The sequence below is a fragment of the Somniosus microcephalus genome, chromosome 6 (assembly GCF_052327205.1).
Source record: "Somniosus microcephalus isolate GS21.2 chromosome 6, FLI_Smic_1.0, whole genome shotgun sequence".
Classification (NCBI taxonomy): domain Eukaryota; kingdom Metazoa; phylum Chordata; class Chondrichthyes; order Squaliformes; family Somniosidae; genus Somniosus; species Somniosus microcephalus.
Genome location: NC_140992.1, coordinates 197,106,876 through 197,121,095, shown reverse-complemented (window position 1 = coordinate 197,121,095; position 14,220 = coordinate 197,106,876). Strand labels below are relative to the sequence as shown.

The 14,220-nt window shown below is 41.5% G+C and overlaps 1 long non-coding RNA gene across 1 annotated transcript; it reads left to right on the top strand.

Annotated features, from left to right (window-relative positions):
• The first annotated feature begins 5,311 nt into the window (after positions 1-5,311).
• LOC147116317 (uncharacterized) lies at positions 5,312-13,936 on the top strand. Its single transcript, XR_015078780.1, has 2 exons — positions 5,312-8,259; positions 12,159-13,936. It is a non-coding gene; the product is annotated as an uncharacterized LOC147116317 (long non-coding RNA).
• The last annotated feature ends 284 nt before the right edge of the window (positions 13,937-14,220 follow it).

The window sequence follows — 14,220 nt, the reverse complement described above, 5'->3', positions numbered from 1 at the left end:
TTGGAATTGCTGTATCTTCCACTTTTATTGAGGCGGTGATGCCTTTCAAGGTTCCTAGTTTCTCTTGAAACACTTCTTTGGCATTGGCCAAGATGTCTTTTAATCGTTCAGGTATGATGTCATCATTGTTTTTTTTCTTACTGGTCACTGTCAGTGCCTGAATGGAGTGCCAGTCTAAACATATCTTCCTTATCCATTCACGTCCCAACAACGGTGGACCACCATCTTGTAGAATGTATAAATACAACTTTTGTATTTCTTTGCCGTTGTATACCACAGGCACCCTTATTTTTCCTTTGGGGTAGACTTTCTGCCCCGTATATGTTTTTAAGATAATGGATGTGTCTTTTAGAGGTATATGCGAAAATAGCCTCTCGTAATCTCGTCGATTTATTACGGTTAGAGCTGATCCTGTATCTAGCTCCATTTTAACTGGGGACCCTGCTATTGTGAGGGTAACCCAAATGGTTTGGTAATCCTCTTTGGCAAGTACATTATTTAATTTGAGACAGCTTAGTCTCTTGTTTCCGGAGTCGCTATCGCTATTCTGGTCTTCGGAGCTATTGTCCGTCATCATTTGTACCTTCCTGTACTTTTCTTTATTGATTTTTTGTTTTCTGTCAGTGGATTTATTTTGTCCAGATTGGCATACCCGTGCAATGTGTCCAATCTTACCACATTGCCTGCATGCTTTGCCCTTGAACCAGCAGTCCCTCTGGTTATGGGTGGTTCTGCCGCAGCGATAACATCTTCCGAACTCCTGTGTCATTTTATGGGTGCCGAAGTCCTCTGTCTCTTGTTGTATCTCTGCAGCTCCTTTTGCTGCTGCTTCGTATGATACAGCCATACTGAAAGCTTTGTCCAATGTTAAATCTTTTTCAGAAAGCAGTCTTTTTTGTGTTCCTTCACTTAAGAGACCGCAAACAAATTTGTCTCGAAGATAATCCGATAGTCCTGCTCCGAATTGGCAGTACTTTGATAGCTTTCTTAATTCGTTTAGGTAATCAGCGTTACTTTCATTCTTGTGTTGATTTCTCTTGAAGAACTTGAATCGTTCCGCTATCAGCAGCGGTGTTGGGTTTAAATGCTCCTGCAGGGTATCAACAATTTCTTTAAAAGTCTTGTCCTTTGGTTTGGCTGGAGTGATTAAATTTCGTAACAGCTGTAGAAGTGCATCAGCATAGAAATATATATCCACACATATTAGTATAAAATAAGCACACATACTCTCTTATATTAAAATGGAGTCTGGAACTGTTTCAACAGGCCAAAATGGCTTCACACAGTATAACATAAGGGGAAACGGGCAGGCCCATATTAGGAAGCGGTTTAAGGAAGAGGATGTGACTCCTTTGTAGCTTGCAGGCTAGACAGTTCCATAAACAAGATAAGCTTAGCAGAACAAAAAGCATGATAACCGAAGGACATGTACTGTAAACATTCGTATGAATGTCCAGAACCAAAGTGAGAGACAAACCGTCTCCATTGTATAAAATGAATTAACTTTATCTAAAGGTATTCCTGCATCATGACTTTTTGATTATCTATTGACTAACCTTATCTTAAGACACTGAGGCTCCGCTGACCCTTTAGTCATCTTCTTGTTGACCTTAAACATTCCTTACTCATCTCTTTCTTAATGTTATTAATTGTGTCTCAATACCATACCATGTCATATGATAAAGTGTTTTGATCTTTGTGTATAAAAAGAGGTGCTGTTGTCCATGTATTCGGAGAAGTCACGATAGCCATTGCCTATGTGAAGCTCCCCTTGCTAGCAAGTAGTTAAATAAAGTCTGCCTTTGACGATCACTTTGTTTCACAGAGTCTTATTGAACAGTCGAAACTTCGACAGTTTCTTGGAGGTTCCACCGAGATCGCTTGCTGCCTTTCGGTAAGTCACGGACGAGGACACCATACTTTGCTAACGACAAATCCTGAATGGCCATAAGTGAGGTTTTCTCACAGAAAAGGATTTCTCTTTAGATACATAGTTGGTGTAGTCTGTTACTTCCGACGGGAGCACTGCGATCTGTTAAGACTCATGTGTGTTTGGAACTTGAGTTAACTTATGTAACCTTTTGCTTCTTTTATCTTGACATTAAAAGGAGGAGGAGATTGCCGGTTCAGGTTTCAAAACTGTCGGACAAAGGGAGACAGCAGAAAGGTCGCGACCAGGTTGAGTTCCGGAATATATGTGAGTGTACTGTGAAGGGATTAGCCTGAAGGATAGACACAGAAAGGGTACCAGAAGACCTGTGAAGAGACTAGCTCGAAGGATAGGCAGAGAGTGCACAGTGACGTAAATCTGTGAAGGGACTACCTAGTAATCCCAAAGGATAGATTGGTAGTTAGAATAAGGATAAGCATAGCATAAGGATTCAGAAATAGAACACAACTGTTTTGTAAGATAACGCTTATATGTTATATGCATATGTAAAATTGTAAAGATTAAAAAAAAAAACTGTTGGTGACTGAGTTGATCGACTAGGAGAAGGAAGTGCCTGTCTCAAACGCGCAGCCTTAGACCGGTTGTTAAGAGGGGAAATCCCCCACGCGAAGGTCAGGACCCTGAAGTGGGTGGAGAGGCATAAAGGCACTTAGGATCGTGATACTCAGTCATTAGTTGTTAAAAGCTTGTAAAATAAGGCCTCGATCTGTAGAGCGTACCACGCAGATCGAGAAAACTGTCGGATTGTAATTTAGCTTTTGTAGAAAGCCTGCATAACTGTACTTACGTTATTTCATGTCTGAGTTGTTTTGTGTACCTGTTTGGACCTTCAAGTTATTCCTTAGTATTTTCTTGATTGTTATTATTGTATGTTATTGTTCATCGCTCTCAGCACTTTGGTCAGCCTGTAGGGGTCGTAAGAGGGTTGAGGGTAAAACTTGCGACCCAGAACAAGTGCAGCTAGTGGAAATTGAAAACTAACTAGGATGGGAGCTGCACAAAGCAAGGTCCCCGAAAGGGGAACCCCAGCTTTCCATATTTTTCAAAATTGTGGCCGATCATCCACAAATGATTTACCTAAATGGTCTAATTGGACCAAGAATGACAAATACCCATTCCCTATAGACGGAACCTTTAATTTAGACAGAATAACATGTCTAGAGAATTGCCTCGTAACTAGAGACCCGCAGAGAAAAGGGAAAAAAAAGAAGTAAATTGGTCAGCCTTCTCAGATTGGAAAAAGGAAGCAGAGAGGCTTTGGCAGAGGACAGTGGAATGGAAGAGTCACAAACTCTGCATGTTATAACTGTGGTCAGATCGGACACTGGAAGTCTGACTGCCCGCTTCTAAAACAGTCAAACCAAGGCTGGGGAAGTGTACCTAATAATATAAATACCCAAGCCCAGGTTCACACTCGTCCACAGACTAATTGGACAACTAGCAATCCCTGGGGAAATCAAAGTGGCCCAAACGAAGAGTTTGGACAAAATCCAAATTGTTCAGCATGACGTTACTTAGAGCCCACCCCAGACATTGCCCAGGAACAACAGGCTGTGGTACAATTGCCTGCAGTATCATTAAATTCTAAAGAAGAGCCATTTATAAATTTAAATATGAATGGAACACAAGTTCCATTTTTTGGTAGACACTGGAGCAACTAATTCGGTCTTGACTAAACAATACTGTACCAATCAGAGTGTCAAGTGTGTAGGACTTTCAGGAACAACCCAGACTATGGTATGGCCCACTCCATTGGATGTACAGATGAAAGACTTTCATGAACAGCATGCATTCTTATTATCTGAAGACGTTCCCATCAACTTATTAGGAAGAGATTTGTTGTGTAAAATGAAAGCAGTGATATCATGTATGGAAAAAGGACTGAAGGTATATGTTCCAACTGACAGATGTGGGATGTACCCATTGCAGGTCCACAATTCTCCTATTTTGTATTGTTGAACTAATCATGATGACAACCTCAGTAAACAATTACTGATGGCTGTGGGAGCATTGCAGTATGCCACAAGATCAGTATCAGAATACCAGAAGCAGTTTAATTTGGGACATTGGCATGATAAATTGCATTGTATAGCCTATTATGACAAAACGGGAGAAGATCTAGAAGTGGCAATTAATTACAAGCCCTTTCTGCATCAGAAATATTCACTTAAAATCCGAAGAATTTTAATTGGGCAAGAAGGAATAGCGTCACCAATCTTGTTGACCCAAACAGCATGGGAATTATTCAGGGTAAAAGACCCTAAGCCACACTGTACACTAGCAGTGGCGCATGAATTCAAACCTTCTGATCTAGGACAGATGGTCCTACGCCTATCAAAAGCTGCAGTTCAACAGGAGTGGAGAATAAGTCAGGGTTGGTTCAAGACCTAAGAGCAGTTAACGAGTCTGTTCTCCCTGCCTACCCAGTGGTCCCAAACCCAGCCACCATCCTGACCAGTATACCTCCTAATTCAAGGTATTATACGGTCATTGATCTCTGCTCAGCCTTCTTCAGCATTCCTATTCACCAAGATTCCCAGTTCCTGTTTGCCTTCACGTTCAAAGGAACCCAATACACATGGACCAGGCTGCCACAAGGCTATACAGAAAGCTCAACTCTCTTTTCGCAGTGCCTCAAACATGATTTACAGAACATTGTCTTAACCAATGGGTTAACCCTCATACAGTAAGTAGACGACCTGCTAATTGCATCACCTACCCAAGAGGCATTGTGAATCAGTGACTCAGCTTATCACTAAGCCTCGTATAGACATTGTAGAAACTCCTCTGGACAATAGCGATTTTATATTTTATGTGGATGGATCAGCCGTCAGAGACGAAAAGGGCTCGCCAAAAAGTGCATATGCCATTTCCGATGATCATTCAATTATCCAAGTATGCTGACTACCATCTTTCTTTTCAGCACAACAAGCAGAACTGTTTGCCATTACAAGAGCATGTATTTTAGCTACAGGAAAATCAGTGAATATTTATATTGACTCTTGGTATGCATTTGGAGTCACTCATAATTATGGTCAAATTTGGAAACTTAGAGGATACCTGACTTCATCAGGATCTACAGTTAAAAATGCTGAACAAATTGATAACCTTTTAAAGGCTCTCCAGTGTCCTACAAAAATTGCTGTTATTAAATGCAAAGCATATACAGGCAATCAAGACCAGGCTTCTTTGGGCAATGATAGGGTGGATCGAGCAGCTAAGGCTGCTGCTCTTTCTGATACAGGGTCACAAGTGTCTGCATATGTTCTTAGAAATCAAGATCCAGACAATCCCCCACCCACAATTGATGACGTTTTGGCCTATCAATTACAGGCCAGTCCGGATGAAGTGTTAAGCTTGGGTGAATGATTCTTGTTTTAAAACACCTGAAGGAGTATGGGTCTACCATGACGGCCGCATGGTGGCTTCCAAGTCAATACTCCCATGGATTGCCTGATGTGTCCACATGTCACATGCAGGCAAAGGGGGGATGGCAGACTATATCACACAAACTTGGTATTCACCAGGCAGTGACAATTACAAAACAAATTAGTGAACAATGCATTACCTGCCAAACAATGAACCCAGGTAAAACGGAAAAGGTACAGGCTGCCTCCCACCCAAATCCAACAGGACCCTTTGTACATTTACAGATGGATTTTATTGAATTACCGGTATGTTTAGGATTTAAGTATGTATTAGTTATTGTAGATGTGTTTTCACGATGGATTGAAGCCTTTCCATGTAAAAAAAAAGATGCAGTTACCGTTGCAAAATGTTTGTTAAAAGAAATTGTACCACGATTTGGTATACCTGCACAACTTTCAAGTGACAATGGACTTCTACTGCAGCTATCATCCACAGTCAGCGGGACTGGTAGAAAAATATAATGGTATGCTGAAGAATAAACGTTCTAAACTTTGCAATGAAACTGGACTTAAATGGGTCGAACTATTACCCCTAGCATTGATGATAATGCGAGCAGCAACTAACAGGACAACTGGACTATCGCCACAAGAGATTGTTATGGGACGACCCCTAAGACTGCCATTTTCAGCGCCACTTACGGTTAAGCAAATGGACATCCATAAAATGGATGAGAACATGTTAAACTATTGTATTGCATTAACTAGATGTATTTCCAGCTTTCACCAGCAGGTAAAAGAGGCGCAAACGGAACCAGCGGAAGGAAGGTGCCATAACTTGGAACCAGGAGATAACGTATACGTAAAGGTCTTCAAAAGAAAGAACGGACTACAACCACGCTTTGAAGGGCCATACCAAGTACTCCTGACAACGAACACAGCTGTTAAAAACAAGGAAAGACCGACCTGGATACACGCATCCCATTGCAAGAAAGCACCAGACGGGGACATTTAAAAAAAAAGACTTGAGACGATGAAATTATTGTTTACGCTGTATGTGCTCATTGAGATGGTATACGTAAACTGTCAGAGATATATTGAAGAACCCCGAAAGAAACGAGAATTACATGTTAACACTTTTCTGTATATGGCTTACGAGCATGCTAAGGATAGTGGTAGATCTAGTTGCTGGGTCTGTGCCCACATACCCATTCACACCACAGGAGGAATCCCACTAAGATCTATTCCCTTTAATATTTCCGAAACAGCAGAATGGATCATAAGGCAAAATAGTTCAGGCAACCCAGACAGAACCATGGATATGATTCAGTGGAGATCAGCAGGTTATAATCTGACCACCTTCCAGGGATGGTATCAACCCAATTATAACCATACTCGAGCGCCCCCTTCCTCTCCTTAACAAACACCTCAGGAGTTGGCAGACCGCAAGGGTCGTTATGCCTTAAAAAGGAGGTCAAGGTAGGGAGGAAGGTTGGACAGAGAATAGGAGAGAGTTCCTGCAATCAAACAGTCACGTGGCAATCACCTATTCCTGGTCTGACCAAGCAGGGAACGTTTTTACTAGAATGGACCAAGGTGTTTAATAAAACCAGTAAGTCGCTATGGGCTGGCGATGCTTTCCGCTTATGGAGGGAGATCAGGACAATCCCTTTCGTGAAGAGATGATACGGTTGGACAAAATACGATTTTAACAATTAGGATAGACAAGAGAGGAGAGACGATCTTAGATAAGGTCAGCCATCAATACAGGTATTATCCCGGGGATGGTCAAAACGGAAATGAAGTCGGTATCCTTAGGCCAAAATTTAAATTTGGCACGAGGACCGACAAAAGGGACTGAAAGAATTAATGTGGGCTATATTGTCCTAGGTAGGACAAAATGGGGGAATGTAGAAGTGCATCAGCATAGAAATATATATCCACACATATTAGTATAAAATAAGCACACATACTCTCTTATATTAAAATGGAGTCTGGAACTGTTTCAACAGGCCAAAATGGCTTCACACAGTATAACATAAGGGGAAACGGGCAGGCCCATATTAGGAAGCGGTTTAAGGAAGAGGATGTGACTCCTTTGTAGCTTGCAGGCTAGACAGTTCCATAAACAAGATAAGCTTAGCAGAACAAAAAGCATGATAACCGAAGGACATGTACTGTAAACATTCGTATGAATGTCCAGAACCAAAGTGAGAGACAAACCGTCTCCATTGTATAAAATGAATTAACTTTATCTAAAGGTATTCCTGCATCATGACTTTTTGATTATCTATTGACTAACCTTATCTTAAGACACTGAGGCTCCGCTGACCCTTTAGTCATCTTCTTGTTGACCTTAAACATTCCTTACTCATCTCTTTCTTAATGTTATTAATTGTGTCTCAATACCATACCATGTCATATGATAAAGTGTTTTGATCTTTGTGTATAAAAAGAGGTGCTGTTGTCCATGTATTCGGAGAAGTCACGATAGCCATTGCCTATGTGAAGCTCCCCTTGCTAGCAAGTAGTTAAATAAAGTCTGCCTTTGACGATCACTTTGTTTCACAGAGTCTTATTGAACAGTCGAAACTTCGACAGTTTCTTGGAGGTTCCACCGAGATCGCTTGCTGCCTTTCGGTAAGTCACGGACGAGGACACCATACTTTGCTAACGACAAATCCTGAATGGCCATAAGTGAGGTTTTCTCACAGAAAAGGATTTCTCTTTAGATACATAGTTGGTGTAGTCTGTTACTTCCGACGGGAGCACTGCGATCTGTTAAGACTCATGTGTGTTTGGAACTTGAGTTAACTTATGTAACCTTTTGCTTCTTTTATCTTGACATTAAAAGGAGGAGGAGATTGCCGGTTCAGGTTTCAAAACTGTCGGACAAAGGGAGACAGCAGAAAGGTCGCGACCAGGTTGAGTTCCGGAATATATGTGAGTGTACTGTGAAGGGATTAGCCTGAAGGATAGACACAGAAAGGGTACCAGAAGACCTGTGAAGAGACTAGCTCGAAGGATAGGCAGAGAGTGCACAGTGACGTAAATCTGTGAAGGGACTACCTAGTAATCCCGAAGGATAGATTGGTAGTTAGAATAAGGATAAGCATAGCATAAGGATTCAGAAATAGAACACAACTGTTTTGTAAGATAACGCTTATATGTTATATGCATATGTAAAATTGTAAAGATTAAAAAAAAAAACTGTTGGTGACTGAGTTGATCGACTAGGAGAAGGAAGTGCCTGTCTCAAACGCGCAGCCTTAGACCGGTTGTTAAGAGGGGAAATCCCCCACGCGAAGGTCAGGACCCTGAAGTGGGTGGAGAGGCATAAAGGCACTTAGGATCGTGATACTCAGTCATTAGTTGTTAAAAGCTTGTAAAATAAGGCCTCGATCTGTAGAGCGTACCACGCAGATCGAGAAAACTGTCGGATTGTAATTTAGCTTTTGTAGAAAGCCTGCATAACTGTACTTACGTTATTTCATGTCTGAGTTGTTTTGTGTACCTGTTTGGACCTTCAAGTTATTCCTTAGTATTTTCTTGATTGTTATTATTGTATGTTATTGTTCATCGCTCTCAGCACTTTGGTCAGCCTGTAGGGGTCGTAAGAGGGTTGAGGGTAAAACTTGCGACCCAGAACAAGTGCAGCTAGTGGAAATTGAAAACTAACTAGGATGGGAGCTGCACAAAGCAAGGTCCCCGAAAGGGGAACCCCAGCTTTCCATATTTTTCAAAATTGTGGCCGATCATCCACAAATGATTTACCTAAATGGTCTAATTGGACCAAGAATGACAAATACCCATTCCCTATAGACGGAACCTTTAATTTAGACAGAATAACATGTCTAGAGAATTGCCTCGTAACTAGAGACCCGCAGAGAAAAGGGAAAAAAAAGAAGTAAATTGGTCAGCCTTCTCAGATTGGAAAAAGGAAGCAGAGAGGCTTTGGCAGAGGACAGTGGAATGGAAGAGTCACAAACTCTGCATGTTATAACTGTGGTCAGATCGGACACTGGAAGTCTGACTGCCCGCTTCTAAAACAGTCAAACCAAGGCTGGGGAAGTGTACCTAATAATATAAATACCCAAGCCCAGGTTCACACTCGTCCACAGACTAATTGGACAACTAGCAATCCTTGGGGAAATCAAAGTGGCCCAAACGAAGAGTTTGGACAAAATCCAAATTGTTCAGCATGACGTTACTTAGAGCCCACCCCAGACATTGCCCAGGAACAACAGGCTGTGGTACAATTGCCTGCAGTATCATTAAATTCTAAAGAAGAGCCATTTATAAATTTAAATATGAATGGAACACAAGTTCCATTTTTTGGTAGACACTGGAGCAACTAATTCGGTCTTGACTAAACAATACTGTACCAATCAGAGTGTCAAGTGTGTAGGACTTTCAGGAACAACCCAGACTATGGTATGGCCCACTCCATTGGATGTACAGATGAAAGACTTTCATGAACAGCATGCATTCTTATTATCTGAAGACGTTCCCATCAACTTATTAGGAAGAGATTTGTTGTGTAAAATGAAAGCAGTGATATCATGTATGGAAAAAGGACTGAAGGTATATGTTCCAACTGACAGATGTGGGATGTACCCATTGCAGGTCCACAATTCTCCTATTTTGTATTGTTGAACTAATCATGATGACAACCTCAGTAAACAATTACTGATGGCTGTGGGAGCATTGCAGTATGCCACAAGATCAGTATCAGAATACCAGAAGCAGTTTAATTTGGGACATTGGCATGATAAATTGCATTGTATAGCCTATTATGACAAAACGGGAGAAGATCTAGAAGTGGCAATTAATTACAAGCCCTTTCTGCATCAGAAATATTCACTTAAAATCCGAAGAATTTTAATTGGGCAAGAAGGAATAGCGTCACCAATCTTGTTGACCCAAACAGCATGGGAATTATTCAGGGTAAAAGACCCTAAGCCACACTGTACACTAGCAGTGGCGCATGAATTCAAACCTTCTGATCTAGGACAGATGGTCCTACGCCTATCAAAAGCTGCAGTTCAACAGGAGTGGAGAATAAGTCAGGGTTGGTTCAAGACCTAAGAGCAGTTAACGAGTCTGTTCTCCCTGCCTACCCAGTGGTCCCAAACCCAGCCACCATCCTGACCAGTATACCTCCTAATTCAAGGTATTATACGGTCATTGATCTCTGCTCAGCCTTCTTCAGCATTCCTATTCACCAAGATTCCCAGTTCCTGTTTGCCTTCACGTTCAAAGGAACCCAATACACATGGACCAGGCTGCCACAAGGCTATACAGAAAGCTCAACTCTCTTTTCGCAGTGCCTCAAACATGATTTACAGAACATTGTCTTAACCAATGGGTTAACCCTCATACAGTAAGTAGACGACCTGCTAATTGCATCACCTACCCAAGAGGCATTGTGAATCAGTGACTCAGCTTATCACTAAGCCTCGTATAGACATTGTAGAAACTCCTCTGGACAATAGCGATTTTATATTTTATGTGGATGGATCAGCCGTCAGAGACGAAAAGGGCTCGCCAAAAAGTGCATATGCCATTTCCGATGATCATTCAATTATCCAAGTATGCTGACTACCATCTTTCTTTTCAGCACAACAAGCAGAACTGTTTGCCATTACAAGAGCATGTATTTTAGCTACAGGAAAATCAGTGAATATTTATATTGACTCTTGGTATGCATTTGGAGTCACTCATAATTATGGTCAAATTTGGAAACTTAGAGGATACCTGACTTCATCAGGATCTACAGTTAAAAATGCTGAACAAATTGATAACCTTTTAAAGGCTCTCCAGTGTCCTACAAAAATTGCTGTTATTAAATGCAAAGCATATACAGGCAATCAAGACCAGGCTTCTTTGGGCAATGATAGGGTGGATCGAGCAGCTAAGGCTGCTGCTCTTTCTGATACAGGGTCACAAGTGTCTGCATATGTTCTTAGAAATCAAGATCCAGACAATCCCCCACCCACAATTGATGACGTTTTGGCCTATCAATTACAGGCCAGTCCGGATGAAGTGTTAAGCTTGGGTGAATGATTCTTGTTTTAAAACACCTGAAGGAGTATGGGTCTACCATGACGGCCGCATGGTGGCTTCCAAGTCAATACTCCCATGGATTGCCTGATGTGTCCACATGTCACATGCAGGCAAAGGGGGGATGGCAGACTATATCACACAAACTTGGTATTCACCAGGCAGTGACAATTACAAAACAAATTAGTGAACAATGCATTACCTGCCAAACAATGAACCCAGGTAAAACGGAAAAGGTACAGGCTGCCTCCCACCCAAATCCAACAGGACCCTTTGTACATTTACAGATGGATTTTATTGAATTACCGGTATGTTTAGGATTTAAGTATGTATTAGTTATTGTAGATGTGTTTTCACGATGGATTGAAGCCTTTCCATGTAAAAAAAAAGATGCAGTTACCGTTGCAAAATGTTTGTTAAAAGAAATTGTACCACGATTTGGTATACCTGCACAACTTTCAAGTGACAATGGACTTCTACTGCAGCTATCATCCACAGTCAGCGGGACTGGTAGAAAAATATAATGGTATGCTGAAGAATAAACGTTCTAAACTTTGCAATGAAACTGGACTTAAATGGGTCGAACTATTACCCCTAGCATTGATGATAATGCGAGCAGCAACTAACAGGACAACTGGACTATCGCCACAAGAGATTGTTATGGGACGACCCCTAAGACTGCCATTTTCAGCGCCACTTACGGTTAAGCAAATGGACATCCATAAAATGGATGAGAACATGTTAAACTATTGTATTGCATTAACTAGATGTATTTCCAGCTTTCACCAGCAGGTAAAAGAGGCGCAAACGGAACCAGCGGAAGGAAGGTGCCATAACTTGGAACCAGGAGATAACGTATACGTAAAGGTCTTCAAAAGAAAGAACGGACTACAACCACGCTTTGAAGGGCCATACCAAGTACTCCTGACAACGAACACAGCTGTTAAAAACAAGGAAAGACCGACCTGGATACACGCATCCCATTGCAAGAAAGCACCAGACGGGGACATTTAAAAAAAAAGACTTGAGACGATGAAATTATTGTTTACGCTGTATGTGCTCATTGAGATGGTATACGTAAACTGTCAGAGATATATTGAAGAACCCCGAAAGAAACGAGAATTACATGTTAACACTTTTCTGTATATGGCTTACGAGCATGCTAAGGATAGTGGTAGATCTAGTTGCTGGGTCTGTGCCCACATACCCATTCACACCACAGGAGGAATCCCACTAAGATCTATTCCCTTTAATATTTCCGAAACAGCAGAATGGATCATAAGGCAAAATAGTTCAGGCAACCCAGACAGAACCATGGATATGATTCAGTGGAGATCAGCAGGTTATAATCTGACCACCTTCCAGGGATGGTATCAACCCAATTATAACCATACTCGAGCGCCCCCTTCCTCTCCTTAACAAACACCTCAGGAGTTGGCAGACCGCAAGGGTCGTTATGCCTTAAAAAGGAGGTCAAGGTAGGGAGGAAGGTTGGACAGAGAATAGGAGAGAGTTCCTGCAATCAAACAGTCACGTGGCAATCACCTATTCCTGGTCTGACCAAGCAGGGAACGTTTTTACTAGAATGGACCAAGGTGTTTAATAAAACCAGTAAGTCGCTATGGGCTGGCGATGCTTTCCGCTTATGGAGGGAGATCAGGACAATCCCTTTCGTGAAGAGATGATACGGTTGGACAAAATACGATTTTAACAATTAGGATAGACAAGAGAGGAGAGACGATCTTAGATAAGGTCAGCCATCAATACAGGTATTATCCCGGGGATGGTCAAAACGGAAATGAAGTCGGTATCCTTAGGCCAAAATTTAAATTTGGCACGAGGACCGACAAAAGGGACTGAAAGAATTAATGTGGGCTATATTGTCCTAGGTAGGACAAAATGGGGGAATGTAGAAGTGCATCAGCATAGAAATATATATCCACACATATTAGTATAAAATAAGCACACATACTCTCTTATATTAAAATGGAGTCTGGAACTGTTTCAACAGGCCAAAATGGCTTCACACAGTATAACATAAGGGGAAACGGGCAGGCCCATATTAGGAAGCGGTTTAAGGAAGAGGATGTGACTCCTTTGTAGCTTGCAGGCTAGACAGTTCCATAAACAAGATAAGCTTAGCAGAACAAAAAGCATGATAACCGAAGGACATGTACTGTAAACATTCGTATGAATGTCCAGAACCAAAGTGAGAGACAAACCGTCTCCATTGTATAAAATGAATTAACTTTATCTAAAGGTATTCCTGCATCATGACTTTTTGATTATCTATTGACTAACCTTATCTTAAGACACTGAGGCTCCGCTGACCCTTTAGTCATCTTCTTGTTGACCTTAAACATTCCTTACTCATCTCTTTCTTAATGTTATTAATTGTGTCTCAATACCATACCATGTCATATGATAAAGTGTTTTGATCTTTGTGTATAAAAAGAGGTGCTGTTGTCCATGTATTCGGAGAAGTCACGATAGCCATTGCCTATGTGAAGCTCCCCTTGCTAGCAAGTAGTTAAATAAAGTCTGCCTTTGACGATCACTTTGTTTCACAGAGTCTTATTGAACAGTCGAAACTTCGACACAGCCCGTATGTCTTCGCGCCCATTAAGTTCAGAAGTACTGAAGCTTTTTTTTCATCTGTTATTCCATTTGCAGTGCAATGAACCTCTACTCTTTCCACGTATGTGGTCCAATCTTCTATTTCGCCGTCAAAAGCCTCAATATTACCAGATTTAGGCATTTCAGAAAAGATATGGCGCTTCCCGCGCTGCTTTTTTTCTCTCTCTGTAGCAACGATATGGCGCTTCCCGCGCTTTCCCGCCG